This window comes from Canis lupus, chromosome 15 (assembly GCF_011100685.1).
Source record: "Canis lupus familiaris isolate Mischka breed German Shepherd chromosome 15, alternate assembly UU_Cfam_GSD_1.0, whole genome shotgun sequence".
Classification (NCBI taxonomy): domain Eukaryota; kingdom Metazoa; phylum Chordata; class Mammalia; order Carnivora; family Canidae; genus Canis; species Canis lupus.
Window position 1 is genome coordinate 47,359,782 of NC_049236.1, and position 26,979 is coordinate 47,386,760.

The window sequence follows — 26,979 nt, forward strand, 5'->3', positions numbered from 1 at the left end:
AAACCATTGCTATACTGCCTCTTTGCAAGTGTCTACAGTTACACACACATTGCTTCGAATGTCAGTGTGTCTGGGTCTTACAATCTGGCATATACATCTTCTCTAGCATCCTCATTATAGAGAAACTTGATCTAGAAAGTTCAAGTGATTTGTCCAAAGTCACAGAAAGCTAAGACCAGAACCAAGATCTGTTTTCCAGGATAATAATTTTGCCACAACATCCTTCTGCCTCTTTCTTTCGTGGGTGGACTTAATTTTGAAAAAAAAAAAAACAAAAAACAAAGCATGAGTTATTCAGAGACAAGTCTAGTGAATAAGATGGATGATCAGCTCAGTGCAATGTGGCAAACATTCATTGGGCACCGACTATATACAAGGTATTCTGACAAGTGCTGCACAGGCTACAAGAGATTTTACAGCATGGGGCAGGACCTCAAATTAACTCTAATAGATGGATCCGAAGAATGAGCTGTGATTACAGTATAATTGAGAGCCGTTTCCTTGAGTTCCCAATTCTGTATTATATCCTTTCAATCAATAGGTTTGAATTTATAAAACCAACAGAGAAAGCACCTACTTTTGTTAAGTACCTGTTTGTTGTGCCCTTCTTTCAAATTCACCATGACAGGATTGGAATGAACAAAATTATTAGCTTATGAAAAGCATTATGAGTCTTCAAAATGAAAATGGGTCCCAACATTTTAGGTAAGAGTACAATTATTATTTTCTGTAAAAACTGTTAGAATTTTTAGAATATTTATGTACTGCCAAGTTGCTATGTGGATACCTTTGGGGAAATGAAATCAACACATCCAATCTGTGGTGACAGACCTTTACTCAATTCTGTGCTATTCTAGAGTCTTTCAAATATGGTTAGCTCCTAAACTCACTGCTTTTTAAAATCCTGAAATAAAGATAATAAATACTCTGTTAATCTAATCTGTTTCAATTAATTTATATTATGGTAACTGGCCTAGAAAAACAAAGTTCATTGTCTACACCTTTTCCTGTGGTTTATGTAACAAAACTCTATCATCAATAGAGTTTTGAGTTAGTTTTCTAGTAAAAATGTTCACTTGGGAGATTAACAGTTGTTGAACATATATTAGATGTCTGGTGCATTTTATAAACTATTAATTGTATCATTTATACATTTAATCCTCATAATAACTTCCTGAAGTGTTATTAAGTAAGGAGTAAGGACACTGAGGCTCAGAGAGGCTAATAGATTACCTAAATTCACAGAATGAGAAAGTAGGTATGCTGAGATTCAAGCTCAGATCGGTGGGTTGCTAAGCTATGTTCTTCTCGCTGAATTATCTGTACATACTTCTTGAAATCAAAGTGCTATGCAACCTTTCCCTTTGATAATCAAGGGTGTACATGCATGATGCCTGGCCTTCGGGGAGGAGACAGTTAAGCATAAGTGGTGGAGAAACAGTAATTAGGTGGTCTAGGACTTCCAAAGCCATCCTTGCCTCCCACACTGCCCTGAAAGAATGCTGAGGGATATGTATGCATAGAAGAACACGTCCAGCAAACAGGAATACTTTATTAACGTGTCTTTCACCACACAGTTTTGCGCATTTTCTCAGGGATCTAAGCTGGGCCTTACTAGAAACCTCCAAACTCTTGCTGAGGCCAGAAGCCATCCAAATTTTCTCCTCTTTTCTTCTGCCTCTTTCTGGTTCCCACTTGGCTTCTGGGGGAAATGGAGTAGAGAAGAGGGCACTTATTCTACATGGAGGACAGGGCCCAAGATTCTATTTTACCATGCAGGGAGGAAGCAATCTGGAGACAAGTGTTTGTGTTCTTTCCAAAAGAGCAAATCCTAGAGCCCTGTACTCCTCAGCCCTTGACTTCTGGCAGACTCAAATTTTGACTCCTATCCAACCTTGTGAAAATTTTTAGCCCAGGAACCAAAAAATGTTGTTGTCTCTCAAAACATCCATAGCAGATGGATTAAGGATAGTAGAAATAGAAATAGGCTAGTACAGAGGCTATTAGTTTCTCTTAGCTATTAAGAAACAGTATGCATTGATTTGAAGGATATCCAGCTCATGATGCTGTCTTTATTTATGCAGTGTCCTAATCTTCTGAGTTAATCAGCCTAGATCTATCTTAAGGTTAGGTGAAATCATTTCAGTAAAGAGAAGGATGTGCACCTCTGGCCATATACTTTATGTGATTGGTAGAAATACTTGACATGAAACTTGAGAGCAAATATCTTCAAAGAGAATTGCTCACAAAATGCCTGAAACAAATATTTTCTAAATCTGTAGCTGATGAATACAATAATAATAGTAGTTCTCTTTTTTCTCAAACCTATTACTACTTTATGCCAAACTTCCAAACACATATCAAATCAAACTGATTAGCCCATAAGGATAGTTTCCAACTATATTGTATCAACAGGGCTTTATATGCATGTGGTTCTATGAAGCTAGGCCCATCTTTTCCAGGTATAAGGATGAAGCTTCACTTGTTGTCCTAGTCAGAATAAACAAATAAGCATAAGTAAAGAGTTTGAAAGATGTCTGGAGCACCTGGGTGGCTCAGTGATTGAGCGTCTGCGTTTGGCTCAGATTGTGATCCTGCGGTCCTGGGATCGAGTCCTGCATCAAGCTCTCTGCAGGGAGCCTGCTTCTCACTCTGCCTATGTCTGTGCTTCTTATGAATAAATAAAATCTTTAAAAAAAAAAGATGTCTTGATGACTTGAGGTAATTCTGGAATAAAACACCTTTTTGAGCCCTAACAAATAAATATAACTATTTTATCACCACCAAAAGCCAGTTTACCTTGCTCCTTATATTTTACTTCTATATTTTCCAAGAAGGTGCTTAATATTTTTTATTTTGTCAAATCTAAGCATGGCAAATACTATTACTTTGCTGTTCAAAAGCTATAGTCTCTTCCTGGCTAACCAAATTCCAAGTTTGTTTAGCTAGGCTAAGTACCAGCTCCAGGAAATGAATCATAATTAGATCAATTTGGACAATTCTTTCTGCTTTATCAGATACTTGCTCTTCTGGGCTTCCTTTCAGTGAGGGATGCCACAGGACAAGTTCTGGCCAATGAGGCTTAACAGGAGTTCTAAGGGGGCATTGATTTCCCTCTTCTCTAATTAAAAAAAAAAAAATAGTAGCCTCCTTTTACCTGATGCCTTCTTCCTCCGTGCTTGACACTGAAATAAGGATGTGATTCATGATTTCTCAAAGTACAGCAATTATCATGCTATCATAGAGTATGAAGCCTGAGGATGAAGGTCTACGCATGGTGGCAGTGCAGAAGCACAGCTGGGCTGCTACACTCAAAATAAAACCATGAGTTTCCAAAGTAAGAGATGGTCCTAGTAGTTAGATTATAGATGTAGACAATAGCAATGCATTTATGCATGTCATGTAGAGGAAGTTTATGGGGCTAGGATAGTATGAATGAGGAATAACCATGTCAGGATTCCAAAATATGGTGTAGGCAGATCCAGTGTTATCCAGACCAAGTTAGGTGGAAAAATCCTCTAAGGAAAGGAATCCAAGCAGAGATACTAGTGTATGCAAAGGCAAGGTGATGAGCAAGAGCATTGCTGAATGTCTGGTCTGTTGTTTAGGAGTGTTAAGTGTCAAGGGGTCTTAAGACCCAGAGATCATGATGTGAGCCGAAACCAAGAGTCAGAAGCTCAACCTACTGAGCCACCCAGGCACCCCAGCTATGCTTATTCAAAGCTAGTGAGGTCCTAGGAAATGATCCTTCTAGTATCAATGGGAAATTTTCACGCATAAAGCCTAGGGGATCATTTCTCTGGGTATGAAATCCATGAAGCAGAATCTTAAACTAGAGCAGCCTTAGGAGCTGCAAGCACCAGGCATTTCTGAGGAATGACACTTCCCCAGGCAAGCTTTCAGGCATCGAACAAAGAGGCTTTTCCGGGTCCATTTGGATGCTGATTATGTGTTCTCAAGGGCCATTGATAAGTAGAAACAGTAAAACCACAAGAATACCTTTCGATAACAGTAGAGTAGGCTGTTGCATTCCTGAGCCAAAGCTGATGTTCCCTCATCCACTGCAAAGCTATAGAAAGAGACCAATTATTCAAACCTAGTCTTACCTATTTGGGCTGGCCGCTTTCAGGAAATGAGCAGCAGCGTGTGTGTGTGTGTGTGTGTGTGTGTGTGTGTGTGATAGATCGATAGATCGATGGATCGATCGAACATATCAGAGTTTAGGCCCAGATCCTGGCCATGTCTGTGGTGCTGCAGTGCCTGGTTTCCCTATTCTAGAGGCTGGGGGTCAGGGTAGGGTGCCACTTGACTGGTCCATCGCCCCAGTGTCAGAGGTGGAGCCTGCCCCTGCCAGAAGCCTGCCTTTGCCTTTTGGTACTTTGGCTCTAGCAGCCGGAGAGAGCAAAGGCCAAGCTGCTCACCATGCCTCTGCCCACCACTCCACCCTCCTTCCTGCCAATTCTCGAAAACCAAACTACTAATGATGAGCACAGATGTGCTTTGCACATGCTGTCCACTTTTCCTGGGATCTCCTGCCTTCCTTATCTGCTTGGCGGAATCCTACTCATCCTTCAAACCAGCTCGTGAGTCACGTTGTAGGAAGGAGACTCTCTTTCTTCCTGATACCATGGCTGAAAAATTGCTGTGCCTCCTTCAGGTTCGTTTTGTCCCTTAAACAGTTTCCCTTAATCCCCTATATGCGTGTGTATAAATTTATATATATGTGTATATATATATATATATATTAATTATGGCAAATAATGCATAATGAAATTTACCGTCTTAACCATTTAAAAATATGCAGTCTAGTAGTGTTACGTACTGTCATGTTATTGGACAACAAATCTTCAGACATTTTCATCTCACAAGTCTGATATTTTGTACCCATCAATCAATGCTCATTTCCTCCTCCTCCCTGGCCTCACGACCACCATTCTTCTTTTTGTTTCTAATGCATTCGACTACTTTTAATGCATCACATGAGTGGAGTCATATAGTTCTTTTGTGTGTGACTGGCTTATGCTACTGAGCATAATGTCTCCAAGGCTCATGGATGACATAGCATATGGCAGGATCTCCTTCTTTTTCAAGGCTGAATAATATACTGTTGTATGTATATATCACATTTTATTTATCCGTTCACTCATGGCTTAACACTTGGGTTGCTTCTACCTCTTGGCTATTGTGAAAAATGCTACTGTGATCATGGGTAGAGAAATACCTTTTTGAGTTCTTGCTTTCAATTTTTTTGGACATATATCCAGAAATGAATTGCTAAATCATATGGTAATTCTTTTTTTAATATATTGCTTTCCATAGAGGTTGCACCTTTTTACATTCCTACCAACAGTGCACAAGTTTTCTGATTTCACCACATCCTCACCAACACTTGTTATTTTCGGGTTTTCTTTTTAATTATAGCCATTCTAATGACTGTGAGTGATGTCATTTTTGTTGCTTTGATTTGTATTTCTCTGATAGTTATGTTGGGCACATTCTTAAGCTTGTTGTCCATTTTTATATCATCTTTGGGTACATATCTATTCAAATCCTTTTTTCATTTTTGAATCAGGTTTTTTGTTGTTAACTTGTAAAAGTTCTTTATATAATCTGAATAATAACTCATTATCAGATTTATGATTTGCAAATATTTTCTCCCATTCAATAGATTGCCTACTCTTATTATTGATTGTATCCTCTGGTCCACGGAAGTTTTAATTTAGATGTAGTTCCATTTGTCTACTATTTGTTGTCTGTGCTTCTGGTAAAACGTCCAAGAGATGACTTGCCAAATACAATGTTATGAAGCTTTTCCTCTATGTTTTCTTTTAGGGATTTTTATAGTATTAGGTCTTAAGTTGAGGTCCTTAATTCATTGTGAGTTATTTTTTGTATATGGAGTAAGGTAAGGGTCCAACTTCATTCTTTGGCATATGGATATGCAGTTTTCCTAAAAAGAAAATGTATTTGTTGAAGATACTGTCCTTTCCCATTGAGTTGCCTTGGCATCTTTGTCAAAGATCATTTGATCATATATATGATGGTTCTCCCCCCTGAGATTTATATTCTATTCCGTTGGTTTATATGTCTATCTTTATGCCAGTACTACTTTGATTATTGTAGCTTTGTATTATGTTTTGAAATAAAAAAACTGTGAAATCTAAAACTGTTTTTTTTTTAACAATGTTTGGCTATTTGGGGATTGCATATGAGATTGCATATGAATTTTAAGATGGATTTTTCTATTTCTGCAAGAAATACCAGTGGGATTTAGTTAGGATTGCATTGAATGTGTAAATCACTTTGGATAGTATAATGGACTGAAGCATGTCTCCCCAAAATTCATATACAGAAGCTCTACTACATTTAAAGAGGTAATTACGAGTAAATGAGGTCATAAGAGTGGAGCCCTATTCCGTGTGACTACTGTCCCTGTAAGAAGAAGAGACCCCAGGAATGCATGCACATAAAAGAAAGGTCATTTGAGGACACAGCAAAAAGGTGACCATCTACAAGCCAAGGAGAGAGGCCTCAGGAGAAACCAAACCTGCCCACACCTTGATCTTGGACTTCCAGTCCCCAGAACTATAACAAAATTAGTTTTTATTGCCTTAGTCACTCAGTCTGCGGTATTTTATTATGGTAGCCATACCAGACTGATACAGGAAGGTACTGATATCTTGACAGTATTAAGTCTTCTAGTCTATGAACAAGGTATATCTTTCCATTTATGTGTGTCTTCTTTAATTTTTTCAGCAATTCTTTGTAGTTTTCAGTGTAAAGTCTTTTGCCTCCTTGGTTAAGTTTAATCCAGAATATTTTTGATACTGTTATAAAAGGAATTATTTTATTACTTTCCTATTGGGGTTGTTCTTTGTAAGTATAAAGAATACAAATGAATTTTGAGTGTTCATTTTGTATTCTGCAAATTTTCTGAATTGGTTTACTATTTCTAACATTTTGTGTAGAATCTTTAAGGTTTTTAAGATCATGTCATCTGTGAACGGAGATAATTTCAACTTCTTCCTTTCCAATATGGATATCTTTTATTTCTTTTGTTTTTCCAAATTGCTCTGGCAAAGACTTCCTGTACTGTGAATAGAAGTGGTAAGAGCAGGCATTATTTGTGGTTTTATATTCCAATCCATGGTTCAAAATACCTGATGATTGTTCCTCTCAAAAATGTCAAGATCATCAAAATCAATGAAAATCCAAGAAACTATCATAGCCAAAGAGTCTAAAGAGACATATGAACAGAATATAATGAGATCCTGGAATAGAAAAAGGATACTGGGAAAAACAGAAAATCTGAATGAAGTATGGACTTTGTGTATTAATATTGATTCACTAATTGTAATAAATGTGCCATATAAATATACGATATTGATAGGGAAACTGGGTGTGGGACACATGGGAACTCTACCATCTTCACAAATTTGCCGTAGATCTTATTCTAAAAAGATAATCTCTTTAGAGGGTATACCTCATGTTGTGTTCTTACCCCAATAAATTTTTTAAAAGGGGGAGTTAGGTATTGACATGAGCTATTGGAACACAAGATAAGAAAAAAATGAATATATAAGATTCTGAATATAAATATATTGGAAAAATGGATTTCAACCATTATTCTCACAGGTTCCCACCCATATTCATACCTCTCTTCCTCTTTCCCCTCCCTCTCTTCCCTCATATACACAGACATACACATACGTACCCAACGCAGAAACTGAGTGCTCATATTTGTCTATACAAATGCATGTGGAAGAAGGGAATACCAATGACATACAAGGACAAATGACAACCAAACCAAACCAAACCAAACAAAAACAATTGAGAAAGAGTAAAGAACAGTATGAGAGATGAGGTCAGCTAAATCGATTGTGAAGGTACCAACTCATCTTTCCTCCAGCAGGAATGAAAGGGAATATTTATATTAGGTATTAGCTTGATTTAATCTACTTTTTAGAAATTCAAAAGGACACATATTTATTTTTATAAGATCTTTTAGAATGGCACAGGGCAACGGACATATCTTTGGCCTGGTTGATTCCACTGTAATACAAGCATGATGAAATAGCCTATCTTTCTTGTCTACTGCTGTATCCCTACTACTTGGGACAATCATGACATATAATAGGTACTCAAAAAATCTTTTCTCCTGAATGAATATACAACAAACATCTGTGTGGCACTGTGTTTATGGCAAGGAGTTCAATGTACATTGTCATACTCATTCCTCTTGAGAATTCTCAGGATCATAGATATAGTAATGGGCAGGACCAGAGCTTCAACCCAGCTCTGAGTGCAAATTTCATGTTCTTTCAGGGATGATCTGCTGTTTTAATCCTTTTTGTGTCCTTAGTGCTTTATAAGAAAAATAAGTATTCTATAAGTATTTGTTAAAATGAATACCTTCTTTGCATAAATGTTATTTCTGAGCATTTAGTAGATAATTTGTTCTAGACTTTGTCAATCCAGAACAGCAAGTGTTTGTAGCTGCTATATTCTTAAGCATTTGCTCATAACCATAGATGCTGGCCTTACTCAGTTACTTGGTTAAAGGCAACCGTGAGCCTAATTAACAATTTTGGCCATGAGTATATTTTTATCTGAAGCTACTCATTTTAAAGTTACCATACTCAGTCACTGCTCTGTTATATATAGGACTTAGCATAAATAATGTGAGCCTATATATAATATATATGCCTAAGGTATATATGCACATGTGTACCCATACATGTATTTATATATATGCATATGTAGTTTACACACACACACACACACACATACACATACACATCAACTGGCCATTTGTGTCTGTCTTTGAAGGACTGGTGGGCTGGGATCCCTTTAGGAGATACTGTAAGAATATAGTCCTACTTCAGTCTCTATGATTAGAAATGAGTAGGAGACACTTGCCAAAGGCTCTGGTACTCCAAAGACTGTGACTCTGGAAACCAGGCATATTCTTGGCATGGATCTTGCAGTTTCTGTAGACAGCATCAAGAACAGCCTATGTCAAGGTACCTGAAGGAGAGAGTGGGAACACAAGAACAGGAGCAAACATATTCCTGGGTATTCAGGAGAAATCAACATAAGATGCCTAGAAATATCTGGAAGGTAAGTTCAGTGAGTGCTACAGTCCAACAGTTATGAAAATGGGAGCAAAGAGCTGCTGTAGTTTGGACAGAAACGTTACTAAGACTTCACATGGGAAGGAGGCCTGGAAGTATTCAGGTTACAGAGATATCTCTTAAGCATTGATTAGCATATACAAACTTGGACATTAAAATAATTACCACCAGCAAATGCCTCATAGGAAAAAACAAGTTTCTTTGACACAGGGAAAATCACTTGTGGATTAGCAAATGAGTAATAGTCCTGGATGGTTTGGGTTTACTGAAAGTTAAAGGGATTGATGTGAATGTCATCACTTAATTTTCTTGATAAGAAGTTGATAAGCTCTATTAGCAAGAAAGTTGTACAATAGTAAAATTCAGCTTTAAAAATAGCCGCCAGTCCTTTACACATAATTATTTAAAAATAGTGATGGTTTCTCATGGTTAGGAGTTCAATAAATCTTAGCTGGCTCTAATTGTTTCCCTGAAATCTCTCTCTTCTGTTCAGGTGGTCATGGGACAAAATTATCCTGAATCTGTTTTCTTCCAAGACCTTACAAACCAGGCAACCAGGATTGGCTGGTTGTCAGTTACAGACTGGGACAAGAAATTTGAAAAAAGAAATTTTAGTTGGAGGCAGGAGGCCAAAAGAAAATTAAATAAAAAACAAAAACCACACATTAGGTACATTTAAGAAATTATTTCTCATCGTTTTCAAATCCTCTCTGAATTAAAATGATCGATGAGTAGAGCTTTAGGAAATGAAGTAGTTTTCAAATTATACCTTTACGGAGCTTCAAATTCTGCAATGAAAATCTTAGACAATTGAAATCAAATTCATTCAATTACCACTAAGCTAGAAGTAGCAACTTATATAATTTTCTCATTAAAAGGGTTATTTCCAAAGTCTTTGTTTTGATAAAATATTTCTTTCATAGTTCTCGTTGGCTTTTCTTCTTCTAGACTGAAAGGTTTTGAAATTGAGATTTTTATGTCATCATTATAGGTTTCTCATTGCTTTATCCATAGTAGAAACTTGGGGTACCCCTCTGCAAGTCTTTCCATCTCACATGGTTTTGCACATGGTAGGAGCACCATAAGTAACTGAAGGCTGAGAAAGTGGCAATGCTTGCCTTGTAGATGGAGAAATGTTGTTGTCATTTCCTTTCCTCTTCCCAGTGTTTGATATCTGTATAGTTTTGAAATACATTAATTGAATTTTATCTATGGAAATACCAGGATGCAATGAGCCAACTTTGGAATTGCTGAAGTTTAGTTTAATTAATGAGTCACAAATAATTGCCTTAAGAATCAAGACTATTTTTGCTCTAACTCTTCTAAGATAGGGTAGAGCTGCCTCCGTAAGATTTTTTTTTTTGTTATTATTCCAGGTATGTAAAGAGGCTAAAACAGGGAGAAGAAGCAATAAATCTGGAGCACATCCATTATTACTTAACCAAGGAAAGTTGGACAGCTCTGAAAAAACTTGCATCAAAAGCTTAAAAAAAAAAAAAGATATGCACTGACATTGTTTTATGGTCCTCCACTGGTTATTTCAGCTCTCTTGTACACAGCACATTGCTGAGGATATGTTTTCCCAAATTTTTATTTCATTCTCAAGATAGTCCTAGAAAAAATTTAATCATTATTTTTGGAAGAAATTAAAATTAATATTACTCTTGAGGATCGGGAGAGAGCAGGTGAAACCCGGAAAGCATATTGTGCTTCTTATGGTTGGGAATTGAGTACCAAACTAATCATGTTGTGGCATCTGAAACTAAATCTTATTGTTCCTATTTGTAATAGTGTTTCCTCTCCTATACTGCCTCTGTGCCTTGAATAAGTGAGGGTGTTCACAGCTGAACTGATTGCTATGGTTACAGGCAATCTGTGTTACATCTCAAGGAAGTGAAAAAAAGGGTAGTTTGAGGTAAACATTACCCCTCTTTTACAGAAGACAGTTCTCTCACAACTGCGCTCCTGACTCAGGGTTCTGTTGAAAATATAGGAGGAACGCACTGAGGCTCGAGTTCCCACGCACCCTCCTTGCCCCACTCACAAAAGCATACCTTTGATGCCCAATCTTATTATCATCTCCAGAGGACGAGCTAACTTGGTTTCTGCAGTTTAGGGGTTTGGGGCAGGTGTAGAGTTGCAGACACAAAGAAATCTGTGAGACCTGTAAAGTTATATTTATTAGTATAACCTATTTGGTAAGCACTGGTATTGTTATTGGCACCAGCCAACTGAGCCCTAATACTTCCGATGTTGCAAGAGCTAGCTCTGACAGCTCTGGTCCTAAAAGAGGTGTGTGCGTTTCCTCTGCTGTGGCTCTGATCCCAGTGCTGGATGGGGACTGGACTGTTAGATTCTATGGTTAAAAGGCTGGTGTCCATGTCTGTTCACCTCCCAAGCACGTATTGAGAGCCTACTCTTGAGCAGGTGCTCTCCTATGTTCTGGAAATGGGAAACTGAATAGGTCTTTTCCTTCTTGGAGAGTTGTCAGATAGTCAGTATCTTCCCAAGGATGAAGAGTGGGCTATGAAACAGGGTTTTGTTGTTGTTGTTGTTGTTGTTGTTTTTAGATTTTCCAAAGAGCTTAACTGTGGCTGAGAGATGTTTTCTGTTAAGAGAAAGGTTTCAGGTGTGAGACCATGACAGACACTAATGTTTCAAAGATCCCACCGGCTCAGGCTAGAATCCTATTTCTTACTTGATACATTTTTCTACATATTAGCCCATATTTCATTTCCCTGTGTCTCTGCTTTTAGTTTATTTTTTCCTTTGTTCTCTTTTTGCCCTCTTGATACTATATTTATGGATGATTTTAAGCCCCCTTTTCTTAGTTTAGATAATTTCTTAGTAATTGTAGCTCTGTTGAAATTGGAATTGAAATAGGGAAGTTAATGTTGTAATTCATTACTAATGAGTTCATACTTTTTTGTTTTTTGCATAAGAAAGATATTAATGGCATGAAATAAGCTGACTGGCTTTGCTCTCTGGAAGGAAGAGGTTTTATTTCTTGGTTACAAATCCAGCTTTGGGCAAGGGTTTCTGTTTTGTACCAAGCATATTTTAAGCCTGATTCTGTTGTTGTACAGGAGGTGATCCAAGGAAAACTCAGTGTTTGAGGTAAATTGGTCAGTACCAGATCTTGATGGAAATGTATTCATTCTCTTTCTGTTGGTTGAGAGTGGTCTGGTCTGTCCTCTAGCAAAACGTCAGTATTCAAATTCGAATATGAGCAGAGCATCTTCCTGTTCTGACAGTGAAAGAAGAGAAGCCATCAAGAACTGGACACATATTCCAGCAATTTAGCTTCTGTATCAGAAACCAAAGCTTTTTAAAGAGCTATCTAAGAGAATTTTAATATTGATTTAACAATTTCAGCACATTTAACATTCATGCTAGTTACTTTCCTCTGCCAAAGTGTTTTAACTTCTTCTTCTTCTTCTTCTTCTCCTTTTTCTTTTTTCTTTTTTTTCCTGGCCTGAAATAGCACATTGTTTAGCATTTAGGGTGTTTAGATAAATTTATCTTTTAAATTTCAGAAAGGTATTAATCAAGTTTCAGAAATGGAAATATTTGGAAACCGAGTAAGCCTCTCACGGTTTTATGCAGCAGTGAGTTGTGCTTTAGAGGCCCTACCTTCTCTCTCTTTCTCTCTCTCCCTCTCTCTGTCTCACACACACACATACACACACACACACACACACAGAAAATCAAGCATCTTAGAAGGAAACCTGATATGAAATTTACTCTTGACAGTTCAAATGAACAGAAAATAATTGGCAAGGATTCACCTCCAAGGAAGCTTTATAGAGATGTTTGGCTTTTGGGGACAGAATTTTCAGGGAGGCCTGTGGAAATGATCGAAGATTAGGCATAATGGTTTGGTGGGTATTGAAGTAATTATGAGAAAACATTTCATATAAAATGAATAAAATGCAGCATTTAACAGGCCCCAGACATCAACACAAGAGTAATATATCTTAAGATCCTGGAGTTAAACATTACAGCTTCCCAAAATGAGTTCTTGAGATGTGCCCTAGCTATATTTTAAAATTAAAACAGAAATAGTTCATCTCTTCTTCGTTATTTCATTGCTTAGGCCAGGAGGACTTAGATGCCTTCCTTGAATATGGAATTCTTTCCAACACTCCAACAAACAAATTGAAGGAGATTATGGGTTTGCTGTGCATGCTGGTCAACCAGCCGCATCCTCTACAGGTTCTTTTAAATATTTTGTTTTTCTCTGGAGATTTTATTTCTGACTCTAAGTTTGTAATGTGGACATTGGCTAGGTATTCCAAAATTGAGAGTAGGTAGCTAAAATATTCCCAAACAGGCAAACAAAAAAAGAAGCCTGAGCTGTTTTGTTTGTTGATTGGAAAGGGGATTGTTTTATGTTTTCCACCAAACACTTTACATTTACTCCCTGTTTTCCACACCCCCTGAGTCACCATAAAGGGTGACTTTCTCTTTATAGATTTAAATGCTTGTCTTAATACTTAATAAAATGTCCATGCAAACTAGGATTTTTCTTCCTGGTTTTATGTTTGTACTATTTCTTTATTCTTTACTTTTTTGGTTTCACTTGCCTCTATGATCACATATAAAAACAGAATCCCAATCAATTTTTGATGGTGTCATCTTGACAAAAGGACAGAGCTCTACTTTTCAGGTAGCTATTCTTAAGAGCTATGTCTTCAAGTAATCACATTCATAGAAGAAACATGATTATGTTAAAATGGTACTGAGAGACTATTCGATAGATACAAATTTTAGAAGTGAAACTTCCATTAGATGTCAGACAAGATGGTAAAATTTCTAGGTCTCTGTTTCCTCATACTGACAAATGAGAATGTTGTGCTAGATGTTTTCCCATTTTTTTTGACCCTATTCTATGGTTTGGATATTTATAACCCCCAGATGGTAATTAAAGTAATTAAAATTCTCTATTCCTACCCAAAGTACTATCATTAGATTAACTAAGATGTTAGAAGTATACCTCTATAAAAGGAATATTCATAAGTCAGTTAAACTAAGGCTTCCAAGAATTCCAATTTAATAGTTCAAATTGAAAAAAGCCATTCACTTCAAACTAAAAGAAAACTTTTTCTAACAGGGCTGTGGTGAGTAGTATTTGGAATTTGTGGACATCTGGAATGAATCCTCTTCCACCTTTTCATTGCTCTTCTTCTCACCCCAGGAATCCCAAAGCCAGCAGTGCTCTCAAACATCTTATTTCTGGATTGTAAATACATAGGTAATGGAGTTAGAGTATTCACTAAACTCCCCTGGTCACAAGAGTCTTAAAGTAGTGTTTATAACAATAATAAAAACCCATCTCTATCAAAAAATAATATTTTAAAAGAGCACTAGAATTTTTAAATGGATATCTTAAATCAGAAATCATTGCTAAAGGGACTCTAAAAGGCTGATAGTAAAAGACATTTTCTATATTTGCCAGAACAAAATTTCTTAAGTTATTATAATATTTGGAAAATAATTGATTTATTTCATATTCAAAAAGTGTTAATTTGGAACCTACCGTGGTCCAGGCACTTTGGCAGATGCTTGATTTTCATCTGGTTTAATCCTCACAAGTCTACTGTATAAAATATAGTATTATATATTTTTTCAGATTATGAAAGTGAGCATCAGTAAATGTTGTTGTCCAAGGATTTAAACTGAGTCTTTTGTCTCTAATTATCACAAACAACCATCATCTGAATTATTTTTTCCCCAAGAAATTAAATTATTCAAATTCCCACAATTACTAATGGTGTGCTAACCAACTGTTATCTAAAGGAAGCTTTACACTGAAAAGACAAATGATTTGGAAGTAATATATCAAAACATCCAGCTGATCTGTTGCAATTATAGAAGTTGTATATAAATGGATTCACTTAGGTAATCACTCTCCTTATGGGTTTGCCTATGCTGCTCTAATTTGCTTAGCTAGCTCTTTTTTCAAAAGATAGTGTAAAGATAAACATCAACCCATATCTCAGCAATTACTGGATTAATTAAATCCATATCAGTCTGGATTTATCTTTATGCCAATATGGAAAATACCACAATTATTATACAGCTGACCCTTGCACAATGTGCTTACCCCCATGCAGTAAAAAAATCTGTGTATAACTTTTGACACCCCCCAAATTTAACTACTAATATATTGATAACATAAATAGTTGGTTAACACATATTTTGTATGTGATACGTATTATAAACTATATCCTTATAATAAAGTAAGCTATAGAAAAGAAAATGTTATTAAGAAAATCACGATGATGAGAAAATAAATTTACAGTACTATACTGTATTTATTGGGAAACAGTCTGGTTTTATTATTATTATTATTATTATTTTTTGGACCAGCACAGTTCGCATCCATGTTGTTCAAAGGGTCAGCTGCAGTTATGTACTAAGAGATCAATTTGCCTTGGATGTTGAAGGTTGTACGATATTAAATTTATGTCTTGGAACATGGTGAAGTTGTTATAGAAAACACGTTTGTCCACTTTTGAAAGTTCAAAATAAGGAAGCATTTTTCTGATTTATATGAAAAAGCTAATAAATCTTTACCATTTTAAAATATCTTTTAACACTCAGAGAACTCAAAAATCAGTGCCAAAGTTCCTATTTTAACATCCACAAATGTCCAAAAAAAGTAGGTGCTAGATTGATTTGCTTCTTTTTAAGCCTGTCTGATTGATTAATGAAACATTTTCAAAGAGAGAAATGTCTTGCTGCGTGGCTTTTCCGGGCCCTGCCTGGAGGAAGTAAACCTGGGAGGGAGCGGTTTATCAGGAAGAAGAATGAAGCTTTTCACTAGCATTGTGTCTACTATTCAGCACCTTCTTGATTTCTGGAACTGAGGTGCTGGGAAGACCCAGATACTCTGATGTGGACATGCAAGGTCATATGCTCACTGTCCAGTCAGAAGGGAATAGTCCTTTTTCCTTTATCCCCATGCAGAAATGCACGGACCAACAGTGTGATGAGAAATACTAATTTACAACTTAAAAAGCAAAACAAAAAAAGATACCTTAATTACATGTGATTTAATAGAAACAAATTCATATTCATCAGCACACCATAATTGTAGTTTCTTTTCCTGTCAGCAAGAAAAGTGATCTTAAGCAAAGTCTACCCATTGAAGAAGACTGGGTGTGCTTTTATTCTGGACTGACTCTGCAGCCTGGATTGAGATGAAGCATATTCATTAAAAAACTCAGCTAAAAGGGTTATCTTTCCATCTTTTCAAAGATCTGTCTGATGCTTCACGGAGTGACTTCATAAAAGTTTGATCCTCTACATACACATTTCTCTCTCCCAAAGGACTGTAGGAAACAAGAATGAACCAAGATATCTCTTACTTTCATTGAAAGCTGAATAGGAAAGATTTGAAGGAATACCATTCTTTCTGAGTCTCTTCAGTGAATAAAAGAAAGAATAAACAAAAACAAAAACAAAAACACATACTTCTAGATTCAGTCATCCTCCTGTTTAAATCTCAGAATGCCCTCACTGATTTATCTTATTCCCCAGGGAACACCTGCCTCTCCAGTGGGCCCTTTGTTGGTTAACAACAGTGTGTCAAGGGGAAATAGCACTTCTTCTGTGTTACATATTTCTTTTTTAGAGCTGTGTCACATTAAGCCATTTTTCTTTCCTTTTTTGATGGAGGAAAAATGAGGATGATGAGAAAGCACTGATTGACATCATCAGATTACCTTTGAGTTATAAAGCCATTCTAGTTGGATCACTAAGGCTTGAATATGCCTTAGGCTCAGAGACTTAATTGGAGTTTTCTCTTACAGTTCCATTTCCTTCTTGAAGGTTTACAGAATTAGAGTTAATAGAGAAGGGATATTCCAGAATATTACATTTAATTTGGCAAGATTGTCCATTTTGTAATATTCATGTCTCTTCATCCCCTTCACATGCACTTCTTCTGTTGATGCTTCAATTGCCTTTTTTTGGGGGGAGGTGGTGCATATATTTCCATTATCAAATTTACTCTCCTCTGCAATGACTTTTCCATTTCAGAGTTGTAGGGGATTGTGCTCATTTTTGTTTTTAAACTCCATAATCATTGGCTTTTGGGTAATAATGCTTACAAGGATTTTTTAGTATGGTAAAACTTTGATAGTATATCCCAAAAACTTCTGGAGAACTGTGACTGAAGATTTACACCCAATAGGTACCCTTTCATGCCTTTATTTCCAGTGACATTTGACCCTCTCTTGCTTATAGTTAATAATCAGATTGCTGATGGGTTTTCCTTTCAACTGCTCTCTCTCTATTAGGGAGTCTGTGGTCATCTTTATTCCATACCCAGGAAACAGGAATTTTTTGTGATGTGAAGCAGTAACTTGAAGAAGTTCTGAGGGGGTTGAAAAATACAAAGGGGGTATTAATGTATTAATGTATCTAGGGTGACACAGTATAATGAATAGTTTGTGGTTATTGTAATGAGGCAAAATTAAATAACTTGCCTCTAAATAAATTGGGGAAAAATGACAAAAGAGTAAAATACAGAATTCATGAGTTGGCCTGGAAAACACAAAGACAGATCAATATAAATAACAGACCTGATCCTTGTCCTCATGGAACTTTCAAATAATTGCAAAAAAAACCCCATTATTTATCTATAAACATGATAAGTGTTACAAAGGAAATCATGAATTAAAAATGGTTTTTATATTTTTAAATGACTGAGAAAAATCAAAGAAGAATGTTCTGTGACATATAAAAATTATATAATTTTTCAAATGTCAGTGTCCATAATTATAGTTTAATTTAAAGGCAGTCAAGCTACTACCTTATGATCTAGCAATTGCGGTACTAAATATTTACCCAAAGGATATGCAAATACAGATTTGAAGGGATACATTCACCCTGATGTTTGTAACAGCATCATCAACAATAGCCAAATTATGGGAAGACCCCAAATATCCATTGATAAATGGATAAAATTGTGGTACAAATACATGCATGCATGCATGCGTGCACACACACACAAACACACACACAGGAATATTACTCAGCCATCAAAAAGAATGAAATCTTGCCATTTGCAGTGACACAGATGGAGTTAGAGTGTATTATGCTAAGTGAAATAAGTCAGAAAGACAAATATTGTATGATTATACTCATATGTGGAATTTAAGAAACAAAACAGATGAACATATAGTAAGGGATAAAAAAGAGAGAGTCAGGGAAACAAACCATAAGAGACTCTTAATGATAGAGGACTGAAGATTGAGGTGGGAGGTTAGCAGGAGATGGGCTAGATAGTTGATGGGTATTAAGGAGGACACTTGTTATGATGAGTACTGCATGTTATATATAAGTGATGAATCACTAAATTCTACTCCTGAAGTCAATATTATACTATATGTTAACTACTAGAATTTAAATAAAAATTTGAAAAAAATACATCCAGTCCTGCTCATTTGCTTATGTACTGTCTATGGCTCCTTTTGCACTATAGTGGCAGAGTTAAGTAGCTGTGACAAAGACCAAATGGTTCACAATGTCTAAGATATTTATTATCTGGTCTCTTACAGAGAAAGTTTATAGACCCCTATTCTGAGGGAATGAATTTAAAAGTTGGTTTTGTTCCCTTGGTAAAGGAAAACATTGGTTGCTCTGCTTATAAGTTCCCTAGAGGTCATAGACCTTACTTTTATAGAAATTGCAAGTACTACTAGAATGGAATAAATGGAAACAGAAGAAAATTGAGAGTTTTTTTGGGGAAAGCTGATTTGAACAGCAGAGAAACCTAGGCTATATATTTGTATTATTTTAATAAATGTTCACTGTTTTTCCTCCTAAACCATTTATCTCTCTATAAACATATATATAAGCATATATATATAAATTTGACTCCATATATATAATGAAGTCTAATTTTGATTTTTATTTCTCAGTTATCAGGTTCAACCTATAATAAATAAAATTGGTTGGCAACTGTTAGATATTACCAGTCTCATTGAATCATTATTTTATTTAAATACAATTGTATTTATGTCATATGTTGTTTTAACCTTAGTGGAAGGAAACTATGACAAGTTAGAGAAAATGATGTAGCCATAGATTTTGGAATCCTGGGTCTAAATAACCTTGAGCAAGTTACTTAACCTCTTTTAGCTTTTGTTTCTTTACTCTAAAATCAGTATATCATTACCTATTTTGTATTGTTATGAAGATTAGATTCAATAACACATTTACACTGTGTAGCATAGTGCCTATTACCTAGACATGCACCTTAAATGTATTAGTTTTATTATCATTATCATCACCTTTATTCTAAGTTCCTTGAAGTTGAGAACATGTTTCATTTGTCTTTAAATTCCCATTGCTTATCATATAGTAGGGACTCAAATTTGATTGGTAAATGGATAAGATGTTTTTATCTTTTACATTTCAAAACTTCTGTAAGACGAAATATTTCTTTAGAATTCGAATAAGAGTATTTTAAAATAAAAGAACAAAAGCAGTATTTATATTTTGGCAACGTTTGCAGAGAAATAATACATTAAATAAGTCATTAGAACATAACAACTGAATTAAAATCCACTGGAGTCTAGTAAATGGAGAATTGATGCTGAGGAAATCAAACCAGTGAGATGCAGAGAAAATTGTGAGAAGTTCCCCCAGTGCATATTTTTATGCAAAGAAATCACAATGATGAGATCAAAATAATAAATAAGAAAGCCAAACTTCAGCTAATGGATAATACCTGGAGGAGAGAACAAAACAATTGGGAATGAAACAGTTATCAAAGATATACTGGAAGAAAAATGTTCTGAGTTGAAGAAGTACTCATATAGTGGACTTTTTTCTATTCTCTAGTTCTTCCTGTAGCCATAAGATCTTACCACCTTGCTTATCTCACTTGTATAATCACATTAAAGTCTCTGAGATTTCATAGATTATTGGTTATGCAAGAAGAGTACAGCTTTCATAATTTTGGAAGAATTGGGATGCTTTTAAACTTCATTTGTGTAAAAACCAATCGACGTTTAAACACAAATGACTAAAATTTAAGTTGATTTATAAATTTGAGTTAAATTTGAATTAAATTTGAATTATATCAATAGATAAAGAATTGATTTCTTAAACATGGATAGTAGTGATCAAAGTATGTGTCCCATTTAGGAGTCCAAAATATTAGCCATGAAAGTTATTAGTTAAGTTTGATAACACATAGGAGTTTAATAACATATATGTTTAACAATAGTCTTTCTAGCTTGGGACAAGATAGTCTATAAAGGTCAGTAACACAAAATTCTTGCCATCAAAGAAATGATGAACTGATTGGAAAGAAAAATGTGTGCAGGAACAATAAAGAAATGAACAAAGAAAGAATTATTAAAGTGTAAACATGGTTTGAAAAAGAAATCAAGAAGATGCAAAATCGCATACTAGATTGTTGGTTATATGAAAGGGGCCATTTTAAAGCATGTGTCAGGATTATGATTGATTTGAAAAAAATTCTCCAAGCTCTGGAGACCTGAAATGATTTTAATAGGGAGAGCTGTTTTAAACCTTGTCACAGTGGCAATGTTGTTTTTGGATCATTATTATCTATCTTGGCATGAAACCATTTGATCTGTTTCTCCTCTCATTCTACATCTTCTGGATTCCCTCTTTCTTTTCATCATCATCACAATAACTATCATTTATTAGATTGTTTTAAAGTAGCAGCTAATATTTGTATAGTCTCTACTCTGTGTTGGGCACTATTTCAAGTGTATAATTTAATAATCAACATGGATTATTCAATAATCCTCACAACAGCCGATTGAGGTGGGTACTCTGTGTTACCATTTTTCAGGTGAGGAAACTGAAGCAAAGAGAATTCGAGGTTACAACTTAATAGTGGCATGGCTGGGATTTGAACCCTGGGCAGTCTGTTTCTAGACTTTGTGATCTTAATTGTTATGCTGCACTGCCTGTGACCAAGCTGTGCATTTGATATTAGAGTAATCTTAAGAACCTGCCAAATAGGGATCCCTGGGTGGCGCAGCGGTTTGGCGCCTGCCTTTGGCCCAGGGCACGATCCTGGATACCTGGGATCGAATCCCACGTCAGGCTCCCGGTTCATGGAGCCTGCTTCTCCCTCTGCCTGTGTCTCTGCCTCTCTCTCTCTCTGTGTGTGACTATCATAAATAAATAAAAATTAAAAAAAAAAGAACCTGCCAAATAGAGATTATTATCTTTATTTTCATAAGATAAAACAGAAGATTAATTGAATCTCTTAAAGTCATAGCATTAGTAAATGACAAGATGGGACTCAAACCCAGGTTTGGATAAATCCAGTGCCTATTTTCATTATTTAGTATTATCTTTTATTGAATTTTAAATAAGGTATCCTTTAAGCAAGAATTTCAATCTAGGGCACCTGGATGGCTCCGTGGTTGAGCATCTGCCTTTGGCTGAGGTCATGATCCCAGGGTTTGGGGGTTGAGTCCGCATCAGGCTCCCTATAGGGAACCTACTTCTTGCTCTGCCTATGTCTCTGCCTCTCTCTGTGTATCTCATGAATAAATAGATAAAAATCCTTAAAAAAAGAATTTCAAACTAAAAATTCAGTAATATGAATATGTAATGTAGATAGGTGATTTTAGGTAGATGATTTTCTTTTAGGAGATCTATTTTTAGACAGATTTTCTTTTTTTTTTTTTAATATTTTTTTTCAATTTTTATTTATTTTATGATAGTCACAGAGAGAGAGAGAGAGAGAGGCAGAGACACAGGCCGAGGGAGAAGCAGGCTCCATGCACCGGGAGCCCGATGTGGGATTCGATCCCGGGTCTCCAGGATCGCGCCCTGGGCCAAAGGCAGGCGCCAAACCGCTGTGCCACCCAGGGATCCCTAGACAGATTTTCAAAAACAGATTTTTTTTTTATAGAAATACTTAGCAGTTGATAGCAAAGACTTGTTTATAAATACAGGATTGAAAATGGTACAGGTTTTTTACCTTTGCCCAGAGAGGACTATTAAGGACAACAACAATAAAATTCATCATAGTGTTTTAAACCACACTCATCTTAAGCTACACTAATTTTAGAGCAAATGAACCATTAGATTTGTTATTATACTATGTTATCTAATATTAGAAAACTATCTTGTATAAGTGACATATACAAATAAAGGAAATTAGCATTTAAAATACCATATGAAGTCTAACAAAGTCTGTATATATTAGTAAGACGGTTTCCATGAAGAATAGAGTTTTGGATCCGAAAGATAATTGGACCAGTGTTTCTGAATCTTGTGTAGATGATATTGAGAAGAAACCTTCATGTAGACTTGAAGCTAATGACCTAGTAATATGTGTGCTTTGAGTTTTTCCAGAGAAAATGAAGGGGTTTGTAAGCTGTCATTATTTTCACATGAAGGCTACTGGTGTCATGGGCTACCCATTTGTATGACAGCTACCTGACATTAAGTTATCTGCGGTGGAGTAGATGAAACCAATTGGTCTGCCATATGGAGTGATATTCTAGTTTCACATTTTGGTCATCATTTTTCTGACGGATCTATTTAATTAATCTCCCAATTTGGCTTATTCACCTTGGCTATTTCGTGATATTATAAATTTTTCAATTGCAAACTTTCTTTACATAAAGAAAGCAACATACTATTTTTGCTTAATTTGTGTCTTTGAATAGTAATTTGAATTAACACTTTCTTTGAAGTGTCAGGAAAAAGTGTTACAAAAAAACAATTTTTTTAAAAAAACCACAGTTTGTTCAAGTTTGAGCCAATTTAAGATCTTTGGGTAAAAGCCAACTCAAAAGAGATCTCCAGTTCCTGACATGAAAGCAACATAGAAAAGCAGGAAATTTAAGACCACCTAGTGATTGTTAATATCACAGGGAAAAGTTTCGTTGATTTTTGGTATCTTTTTTCCTTTAGAAAAATAGATTTAAAATGCTAATAAAGCCCAGTCCAGTCTTCCTTTGAAAATGAAAAAGGAAATGGGGGCACGATACTCATTTAATGATGGATATATGAAAATGACAGCATCCTAGGGAGCAAGAGCAATGATGTAAATCTTTTAAAATGAGGATATTAAAGACTTTTTCTTGACATGTTAATGGCAATGTGTACAGGGAATAATTATAATGCCTACAGGAAGGTAAAAAGCTAAATTGGTTTGGTGGAATAAGTATTATCTTCTTTTTTTCTGATGGGACTCAAATAAATGATTAAATGTGAAATATTGATTTTGAAAAAATATATACATTTTTATTTATCAGATGGTTCTTTTTTTGAAGAGAATATGTGCCTACTGTTCTTGGAAAATTTTGTCTTATCCTATGTTTTCCTTCCTAGTTTCACAACTATGCTATTGGTTTATTCTTACTCTTTAGCCATCTTACATGTTCCCAGTACAGAGAATACAGAGTATTGTGATGCCTCTCATTAAATACAACACACAGATATCTAGATTGGAGGTTCAGTTGTTCTTAATTCCTTTTTTATAGCATTATGGATTTTGCTAAATCATCTTTTGCGTGGGGTCTCTGAGATCTGTGCTTGTCTGAGCTTATGGGCAATCTGTCATGATCCGAAAGACGTTAAAACAAGAAATGATTTGAATTCAATTTCATCTGTCTATAAGTAAATGCCTTCCATGTCCTTAACTTCTATCTGAAAATTTTTCCTTTTAAAACTTGCCTTTAATTTCATAGGACCTAAAAATTCCCTTAAGACCAACTGGCAGTTGTAGAATTTAAAAAAATAATAACACAATAACAACATAATCACTCTTTTAAAAAAAGCAGAGGTTATTGAAAATATTTGGTGTACTCTCTACGCAAGACTGTAGTCTCACTTTGTCCTATAATATGTGCCACATCTATCATTGGGTTTGCATATTCAGTTTCAGATGGTGAATAACACCGACATGTGAAGAGGTAACATTGATGAATGAGCTTGAAATCACACTCCAAAATTAGACGAAGTGTTCTATAAAACCATTTATGCTGGAGGAAACAGCGAATGAGGAGAAACTGCACCAGGGGCAGTGCCAACTACATATTCTTGTGTGCATTGACAATTTGTGAGTGGTGGAGTGGCCAGATCAGGAGAGGGCTGTCAACTGATCTTCCATCCTCCGCTCACAGCAGGTTATTTTGTAGGTTTGACCTTGGATTATATCAAAGCTTCGCTGATTGTTAATTCTACTTGAATAAACCTCTGCTTAACCCAGCTGTAAGCACATTAGAGCAGAAATGTGGCAGGGTGTAAGAGAAGAACATCACTCTTTTAATTTGTGTGGGTGTAATAATTACACACTTTGGGGGGAGAATTGGGAGGAATATTATTATATTCCTTTGTGAGTGCTTCTCAATTTTCTTAGCTCTATAATATGTATACTCTTTTACCTTTGGAAAATTCAGCATGCCATCGCTTTCTATCCTTAGATTTCCTTTGGGATGCAATTATTGGCAATTGAGAAAACTTTCACATCAGACTCCAAGTTGAAGAAAGTCATTTAAGTAAGCTTAAGCAATGTAAGTACTCATTTTCACTAAATATTTTAAAAATTAGTTATTTCGATAAAAAGGCCTGTGTTTAGAATATTATCAATGAATGGTCATACATTAGCAGGAGCGATTCTTCCTGGCATGAGTCCAGGCTTGTCTTTACAAGTGAAAAGAGAACATTTTGTGTTCTACCTGCCAGGTGAGAATCTGAGTCATACCTCCCAAACCGGTGTTTTTGAAGGCAGAGAGCCAAAGAGAAATTTAAAATGTAGCAGTTCCTACTTCTTAATATAATGCATAAAATATTGACAGAGTGTATAATATGGATGGTTTTTAATTTCAAGTTCTGGTTATAAAGTTTTAATAAACGATTGAGGTGAACACTAGCTAATTTAGAACATAATTCTTGGAGGAGTGTGTTATGCCCCAGGGCTTTGGCTTTGGAGAAACCTTTGATGATATTTAGCATTTCTTCATTGAGAATCTTGAGTAGCACAATCTGGGTAGTTTGGTGTTAGGATATTTCATTTCGTTAAAACATTCCTTATTAGTATTCCCAAGCTTTTCTAGTGGTTATAGGATGTGACTGGATTAATAAAACGTTTTCTAGGAGATTGCTTAATTCATTAATAGATTTTTATCATCAAAATTAGTATTTAAAATATATTTTGAAACAATTTAATGTAATGAATGAGAATGAGTTAGTGTATGTATTTTTAAACTAACATTTTGGTTATTGGTTTTGAAATTTGATACTTTGCTTTTTTGAAGTAATAATGCAATTGGTGATTTTGTTGCTTAAATTATTTCTTATCCTTATCCATTCTATAATCAAACTTTAGCAGTTAAAAATATTATCATCATTATTATGGGAATCTCAAATTCTGTAACTGTATAAATACCCAATTCTTCCTGTTTTCATTGTGGTGCTGCAAATCTGACTCTAGTCATAATGTGTGTGTGTTTTTTTTCCAATAACATCAAGCAACTAACTGAATTCTGACACTGTCTACTTGGAGATGGCATCAGATCCCACAGGTTAAGAGTCCCATAAGATGCGCAGTCCCATAAGATGCTCCAGCCCCCCATGTTCAGACACAATTGTAAGTTCTGGTAGTCACGTGTGCTCTTGAACAACTGGCTATAGGTCGGAATTTCAACAACCCCCTCCTTGCGTTCGGCTAGTTTGCTAGAGGGGTTTGCGAAACTCAAACATCTTACGCAGTAGATTGTAATTACTGGTTTATTATAAAAGGATGTAACTCAGGAATAGCTAGATGGAAGAGATGCATAGGCCAAGGTGTAGGGAAAGGGTGGGGTTTCTATGCTTTCCTAGCACACTGCTCTCTCAACACCTCTGTGAGTCACAAACTTGGAAGCCTTCTCAACTCTGTCCTTTTGGGTTTTTATGGAAGCATCAATACATAGGCATGATTGATTAAATCACTGGCCACTGGTGATTGGACCTTTCTTCTAAGGGAAGGGTTGGGTAGGGCTGAAAGTTTTAACCCTCTAATCACAAGGTTGGTTTCACTGGCAACAAACCTCCATTCTTGGATGCTTCCTAAAAGTCACCTCATTAATACAACAGAAGACACTTTTATCATTCTCATCTCAGGAAATTCCTAGTTTTAGGAGCCATGTGCCAGGAACTGGACAAAGACAAAATATATATATTTTTACAAACTACAATATCACAGATACTTTGGCCCACAATTATTTACTCTTCGTTAGAAACCTTATTTCAGCTCAAACATCATAGTTCAGTAAGGAAGCAAGTTTTGCTTTCCACTGCCTACATCAATGACAGACAATTCTTCTTAGGTTCTCTTCTGTATTTCTTGCCTTCCTTAAATTATAGACTCCTATGCCTATAGCTTTAGATGAAGAATTAGTCTGCCTTTCAAAGTCTTCTATTACATGATCCTACTCTACGGTTCCAAACTTAACTCTCAACATACCTTCAACAAAGCAAGCTATTCATTGCTTCATTATTCATCTGTACATGTGTACTTCTGTTCTACATTTCTCCCAGTCTTCATCAATCCTTCCTTTCCTTTTACATATTCTCATCACCTTATTAAATTCAATTCAAAAACTACTTTTCCCCTTACATATTTCTTTTTTTTTCCCTTACATATTTCTACATGAATTCTGCTCATAGCAATCCTGCTCCTCACTTTGGAATTCAGTAGCATTCACTGTTTACCCAATAACATTCACTAGGCAAATAAATGAAACTTTAAATGTATCTTTTCTGGGGCACTTGGGTGGCTCAGTTGGTTAACCATCTGCCTTTGGCTTAGGTCATGATCCAGGTCCTACTCAGTGGTGGGCTT

General features: G+C 35.7%; 1 long non-coding RNA gene across 1 annotated transcript in view; it reads left to right on the forward strand.

The window, feature by feature from the left end:
• The window catches only part of LOC102156590, an 88,754-nt gene extending 62,967 nt beyond the window's left edge, over positions 1-25,787 (forward strand). Inside the window, exons 3-4 of the long non-coding RNA XR_005370866.1 lie at positions 24,578-24,667; positions 25,626-25,787. This is a non-coding gene — a long non-coding RNA (uncharacterized LOC102156590). The remainder of the gene's footprint in view (positions 1-24,577; positions 24,668-25,625) is intronic.
• The last annotated feature ends 1,192 nt before the right edge of the window (positions 25,788-26,979 follow it).